At 44.2% G+C, this 7,399-nt stretch overlaps 1 pseudogene; it reads right to left on the reverse strand.

Moving 5' to 3' along the window:
* Positions 1 to 6,645: 6,645 nt before the first annotated feature.
* Positions 6,646 to 6,881, reverse strand: LOC129401393 (U6 spliceosomal RNA; annotated as a pseudogene).
* Between the last annotated feature and the right edge of the window lie 518 nt (positions 6,882 to 7,399).

A 7,399-nucleotide genomic window follows, 5' to 3' on the forward strand; every position in this document is an offset into this window, starting at 1 on the left:
AAAGTCAGATCAAAATGGATTAAAGACCTCAACATTAGACCACAAACCATAAGGTACATTGAAGACAAGGTCGGCAAAACCCTCCACGATATTGAAGATAAAGGTATCTTCAAAGGTGACACAGAACTAAGCAATCTTGTAAAAACAGAGATCAACAAATGGGACTACATTAAACTAAAAAGCTTTTGCACCGCAAAAGATACAGTGACCAGAACCCAAAGACTATCTACAGAATGGGAAAGGATATTTACACAATACCCATCAGATAAGGGGTTGATATCAATGGTATATAAAGCACTGGTTGAACTCTACAAGAAGAAAACATCCAACCCCATCAAAAAATGGGGCGAAGAAATGAACAGAAACTTTACCAAAGAAGAAATACGAATGGCCAAAAGGCACATGAAAAAGTGCTCTACATCACTAATCATCAGAGAGATGCAGATCAAAACAACCACAAGATACCACCTCACACCACAGAGACTAGCGCACATCCAAAAGAACAAAAGCAACCGCTGTTGGAGAGGATGTGGCGAGAAAGGGACCCTTCTACACTGCTGGTGGGAATGCCGACTGGTTCAGCCCTTCTGGAAAACAATATGGACGATTCTCAAAAAATTAGAAATTGAGCTCCCATTTGACCCAGCAATACCATTGCTGGGAATATATCCCAGAGAGGCAAAAAAGTATAATCGAAATGGCATCTGCACATGTATGTTCATCGCAGCACTGTTTACAATAGCCAGAATCTGGAAAAAACCCGAATGCCCTAGAACGGATGACTGGTTGAGGAAACTGTGGTACATCTATGCAATGGAATACTATGCAGCTGTTAGAAAAAAGGAGGTCACAAATTTTTTATTTAAGTGGATCGGCATGAAAAGTTTCATGCTAAGTGAAATGAGTCAGAAAGAGAGAGACAGACATAGAAAGATTGCACTCATCTATGACATATAGAATAACAGAGTGGGAGACTAACACCCAAGAATTGTAGAAACAACTACTAGGAGGTTGACTCCATGGCTAGGAGGCTGGCCTCACATTCTGGGGAAAGGGCAACTCAGAGAAGGGATCACCAACTATAATGTAGTCGAAGGCCATGTGGGAGAAGGGAGTTGCGGGCTGAACGAGGGCTAGAGACTGAGCACAGTGGCCACTCAACACCTTTATTGCAAACCACAATAGCTAATTAGAGGGAGAGAACAGAAGGGAATGCCCTGCCACAGTGACAGGGTGGGGTGGGGGGGAGATGGGATTGGGGAGGATGGGAGGGATGCTGAGTTTACTGGTGGTGGAATATGGGCACTGGTGAAGGGATGGGTTCCCGAACTTTGTATGGGGGAAGCATAAGCACAGATGTGTATAAATCCGTAACTGTACCCTCATGGTGATTCATTAATTAAAAATAAATAAATTAATTAAAAAAATAAATAAATTAAAAAAAATTAGAGGTTCTTTTAAAAAACGTTTTAAAAGCATTTATTTCCAAATGATTAAAAAATTAATTTTAGAAACCATGATTATAATATTGATAATGGAAGGATTTCATGTAAAAAATAATTTCAGCATCACACCCTCCACCAGAGCACTAGCTTCTCTTGACCATGTTTTAGTGTCTCCCCCAGTCCAGCCCTCTCCCCCATCCCTCCTACAGTGATATGCTTACTATTAAAGAACAGTCCTTAGTTTCTACTGCCTTTGAGTGTTTGTTGTTTCTTTGCTGTGTTGTTTTATAGGTCACATCTGAGGGAGATCATTCTGTATCTGTCTTTCTTCTTCTGACTAACCACTCAGCATGACACTCTTCAGATACATCTACACAGAGGTTCTTTCACTCAAGAAGAAAGGGAGGAAAAAAATTTTTTTTAATTTTTAAAATTTTATTGAATCACTGTGAGATAGTTAAAAGCTTTCATGCTTGGGTTACAATCTCACAATGATCAAACACCCATCCCTCAACCAGTGCACATTCCCCACCACCGGTATATCGGGTATAACCCCCCTTTCCCACCCTCCCACTGCCTCCATGACAGACAATATTCCCCATTCTCTCTCTCTCTACTTTTGGGCATTATAGCTTGCAACACAGACACTGAGAGGTCATCATGCTTGGTCCACTATCTACTTTCAACATGCATCTCCCATCCCAAATAGTAAGGAGGAAAATTTTTGTAGGACAATCTTTACTCTTTGCCACTTTAAAGCAGCTAGGAGGAAACTCTTGAGTTGCATTGAGTACTTGGGCTTATAGGACTGGAGTGATAGCACAGCGGGTAGGGTGCTTGCCTTGCACGTGGCCAACCTGGGTTTGATTCCTCTGACCCTTTCGGAGAGCCCGGCAAGCTTCCGAGAGTATCTCACTCGCACGGCAGAGCCTGGTAAGCTACCCATGGCGTATTCAATATGTCAAAAACAGTAACAACAAGTCTCACGGTGGAGATGTTACTGGTGCCCTCTCGAGGAAATCGATGAACAGGAAGCCAGTGCTACAGTGCTACTGTTGTGCTTGTGATCCTGGTGCAGATTACCAAAGACCTGCACCTCCGGCATTTCTGGGAACTGCTGTTCACTTGTGGATCAAAGGAATGACAAGGATGGAGGAGAGAGAAGGGTGTTTCTGGAGGAGGGCACTCATTCCTATGTAGAGCTACTCTGCAGATCAGTGACATTTTCTCACAGATGTCTCAGCGCAGCGGTTTTGCAGAAGTGTAGAAGGAATGACTCCAAAGCTATAAGATTTGTGAGATTCTGTGATAAGTTTGTGTGGTAACAATAGCTGGGCCTTTGTATGGAAAAGTTTCTGGACCTCTAGTGTAAGTGCATACTGCAGAACTCTGAGTAGAGTAGGGCCTGTAGCATTCTGCTTTCCTGTTGCCTGTCCTGCCTCACAGGTGTCTCCTAGGTCTTGGAAAACTTGTCCCCAGAGATGGGCAGAACAAGGAATGCTCTAATAGCATCTCCTGATGTCATCTCTGACCATACAGTGGCAGAAGATTGTCAGGTAGAGTGGAAGAAGCTGAGACTGAAGTTGAAAAAGGACAGAAAAAAAACCTGACCTCACTCCAAAAGGTGGTAGTGAGGATAATGCACTTGCCTTGCATGTGGTGGACCCTGTCAATCCCCAGTAACACATATGTTTTATTTTGTGTAACACCAGGATTGATTCCTGGATCTCCAGGAGTAAGTCCAGAACACTGCCACAGATGACCCCCAAAGAAAACACAAAACACACAGGCCTCATGTAGTTCTTACTTGTAATCTGGATGAAAGAAGACAAGCAGAATAATGAAAGTGGAAACTCAAAGGAAATGGCGTATAAAAAACTCTGATTCTTCTTTCAAGATGGCAGAGAGAGGACTTGATAGTTGTCATAGCACTAAGGCCAGCAACTCAGTGGTCAGTCCTGTAGAGTGTGGAAGGGCTCACTCCATCTGCCATCCACAGGCCAGTGGGTGGACCAGAGCCTGACCAACACTGTGAGAGGCAGCTTCCCACAGCCTCCCTTAATTAGGATAAGGGCCTCATCCTAACAACTGTTGGCAAGCTAAATTTTAGTTCTCCAAAAGCACACAAGATTGTCTTTCCCTTCTATGTTAAATTGCTCCCAGCCCCCTCAAGGGTACAGGAAAATAGACTGCTATAGAAGCGACCGATGGTGGTGGTGGTGATGATTGTGTGTGGTGGAGGAGCACTGCTCTGCCCCCGTTATTCCTTCTCTCCACTTGAGTTTCTCTACTTTGCCTTTGGTATAGAAGCAGCCCTGCCTCTCTGCCATGTCCCCCTTTGACAGGTGAGAAAATGTGATTTTTCTCTTGGCACAGACATCTCTACGCCTCCAATCTCCATTTTCTTACCTCCAACCCTACCTTTCCTGAAATCTGCTCACTTGGCTGCATTTTCTGGGTGTTCTCTCTCCTGCTCCATGTCATCCCAGGCCCATTCAGTGGAGCCTGTCATGGGGGTGCCAGCTGGGTTGGTGTATGGGCTGTGGATGTGGGCTGAGGATGATGTGGGCTTGTGAGTCTGCTGGGAGCTGCTAGCAGAAATCTGAAGTGCTTGTGCATACAACTGTGCATGCAACTGTCTGAAAGTTTCTCCAAGTGGCCCTTGACAAGGATTTCAACCCAATTTTACAGCAATAAATATGCTCCATGTGATACTGAGGGTAAGAGACAAAGTAACCTCCACTCTCCCTTTCCTCTGCCATTCTCAGAAGCCTAGCTGTTTTAGGCAATCTCATGGAGTTAAATAAAGGGGGAAAAAATCCTGAGCTCTTTGTCACCATGTCCTTTGGAATTTCAAACTGGCCACCATGATAAAGTCTTTTTCTATTTCTGAAGACTAGCAGGACAGCAGGGATTTTTTCAAATGACTTGATAAGACCTGAGAAATGTTACCAGCTCTTCCCTGGGACCATGGGAAGATGCATGCGCCTGTTAAGTTGCCTCCCAAAGCTGTAGAAAATAAGCAGAAAGAAAAGCAAGAGAATGTGCCAACATATAATAGGCGTCGAGATGGGTATTTATTGTACTCATAAGTCTAAGTTACTGAGACAAAGGAGGAAGAGAGCGAAATTGTCCATGGGCAGTAGCTGTGCCAAAGGAATGAGGGGCCCGCACAGTTGAGGCCCAGGATAGGGGAAGAAGTCCGCTCAGGAGAGGCAGGAAGGTCTGTCACTGCGGGCTAGTGGTGCTGAATAAACCTGAGTCGGACCTCGAACACGAGAATCTCACCTGAGACCTGATAAATGTGCCACTTCATTTCTCCGGCTTGTGTATTCCGTATGTGGCTCAACACGTCAACACTTCAGACCACATCCTCCCCGATTTCAGAATTGTCCCAAACAGAGGGAGTATTCAAACCCGACGTCCTGGATGCAAGAAGTAAATCTTTGTGGACAGACCTGGCAGCAGAGTCAGCTGCCCACAGCTGTAGCGAGGAAGACAATCTTGGCATTTACAGGCCGGCCTTCTGGAATTCTCATTGAGAACTGTTGCAGTCTGCAGAGAGGGCTGCCTGCCGCTCAGTCCTCAGCCTTCTCGCTAGCTCCAATATCATATATCAACAAAAGCAGAAATTGTCTTTTCCTTTCCCAAATGAGAAAAATTGATGCAAGTTTTGTGATTTGTATGGAGCCAGCAGGGCTTTTCATTTTGTTAGTTTTTGATTTTTCACCCTCATGAGGTATTTTGGAAATGAGTGGGCATTCAGCTCCACCCCACGCGTCCTTATCTTCTCTCCCCCCTTCCTGGGTGGCACCTCATTTGTAGGCATTGAGTGCTTCTCCAACCCAGGAAGAAATAACTTCCACCAGAACCTCTTGCTTTTCTATCGTCAGTATCATAGATATATACAGTTTACAAAGCACAGTCCCATGCAACACGATTAAAACGTGCAGACTCCTCCAGTCAAATCCACTTTGCAAAAGATATATTCGTTGGAACATATCTGCAGCTTGAAAATGAGAAACTTGCATAGCTGTTGGAGTTTTGCATGTGCGAACCTCACATACGAGACAGAACGGGTTGAAGTCTTTTCTCTACACAAACTGCTTAAAAAAAAAAAAAAAGCACATGTTGCTGTGTCCAGAAAATTAGGCACCATTTAAAAACAACAAGTATTTCCAGCACTTGTTTTTACAAAAAATGAAATTATCCATCTCACTTGGCATTTGCATTCTTCTTCATGAGCCATGGGTCTGAAAGGATAATTTTGTGATTTAAATTGAGCCTGCAGAAACCTGCTAAGTGTAATTGCGACTTTTTGAGGGATTAAGGTAAAACCTGCCTGCGATTTCAGCTCAGACCTCACCCTCCTTTGGGGGTCGCTGAGTGGTGAGTCAGCAGCCTCAGAGTCAGGGTACCCTGTAAATATTCCTCCATCCACCAGGCTGCCAGAACCTGTCAGTCAGACCGTGATTTCCAGGACAGCTGGGTGTGGGCAGAGGCCAACTTTCTGCCAGGCTGCTCAGCGCATAAAGTCAGAAGCTGGGTGTGGAAGGAAGACATTTTCAGTCTCACAGCTGCTTCTTTAAAGTCGTTGCATTTTCTGCGGGCCCGTTTTTCAGTATGCTGCTGAATAGCGCTGAAAATTCATGCTTTTTTAATGTTTAAAGAAGTTGAAATTGGTAACTTATAAACAAACAACAGCCCCGCCCCCCACGGCCCCCTTCTCCCGCCCCCATAACCCCGTTGGTAGTTGGAACTTCCGAGTACAAAATGCTGTCCATGTGCTTGAGAAGAGGTGAAATCACGGGGCTAGAAGCCTTACAAGCGGCCAAACCTGCTCAGGTCTGATGGATGCAGCTGGGCCCACCGAGAAGATTGGGCCACGTGTTCAGTTATCTCTGAGTTACAGCAAGCTCTAGCAGATGCCACCAAAGAGCGTTCTTTAATTCAAAGAGCTGGCTCATGGTTGGTGGTTTAGAATCTGGATCTAGTGGAATTAATTTTAAATTAATAATTTTTCTTTGTGGGGGAACTGGGCCTCATCCTAATGATGCTTAGGGTTTACTCATGGATTTGTGCTCAGGGGTCACTTGAGACAGTATTTAGTAGACTATATGTGGTGAGGGATCAAATCAGGGTCAGTTGTGTGCAAAGCAAGCACCTTACCTGCTATACTACCTCTATATTACTTTTTACGATTTATTTATTTATAGTAGTAAATTTGCATGTCATCCTTGTGCAGGGGCCATGCTAATTTTCTCTGTCACAGTCAACCCGTTGCTCATCAATTTGCTCGAGCAGGCACCAGTAACTTCTCTGTTGTCAGACTTGTTGTTAATGTTTTTGGCATATTGATGGGGAGCTTGCCAGGTTCTGCCGAAATCTTCTCTGTATCATTCCAATTTTAGTATATGTGGACTGGAGCGATAGCACAGTGGATCGCACGTTTGCCTTGCATACGGCCGACCCAGGTTCGATTCTTCTGTTCCTCTTGGAGAGCTTGGCAAGCTATCGAGAGTATCCTGCCCGTGCCAAGCGGCAGATGCTACACAAGCTACCCATGGTGTATTTGACATGCCAAAAACAGTAACAACAAATCTCACAATGGAGATGTTACTAGCGCCCACTCAAGCAAATCGATGAACTACCAGATAACAGTGCTGTAGCGCTATAATAGTTAAAAAAAAATCTTAGTAAATTAAGTCAGAAAAATTGAATGCACAGTGGAAGTTGCCTTATATCTTCCCTTCTCACTGTTTCCCGTATTTCTACTATCTTGATGAGTGAGTTGCACTTATTATAGTCAATAAGCCAATGCTGCTACTAACTAAAGTTCATTGCTTATATTAGGGTTCACTCAGTGTTGTGCATTATGTGGATTTTGATAAATATATAATGACACATGTCCACCATCACAGTATCATACAGGATATTTCCTTCCCCGATCCCCA

The sequence above is a fragment of the Sorex araneus genome, chromosome 1 (genome assembly GCF_027595985.1).
Source record: "Sorex araneus isolate mSorAra2 chromosome 1, mSorAra2.pri, whole genome shotgun sequence".
NCBI lineage: Eukaryota > Metazoa > Chordata > Mammalia > Eulipotyphla > Soricidae > Sorex > Sorex araneus.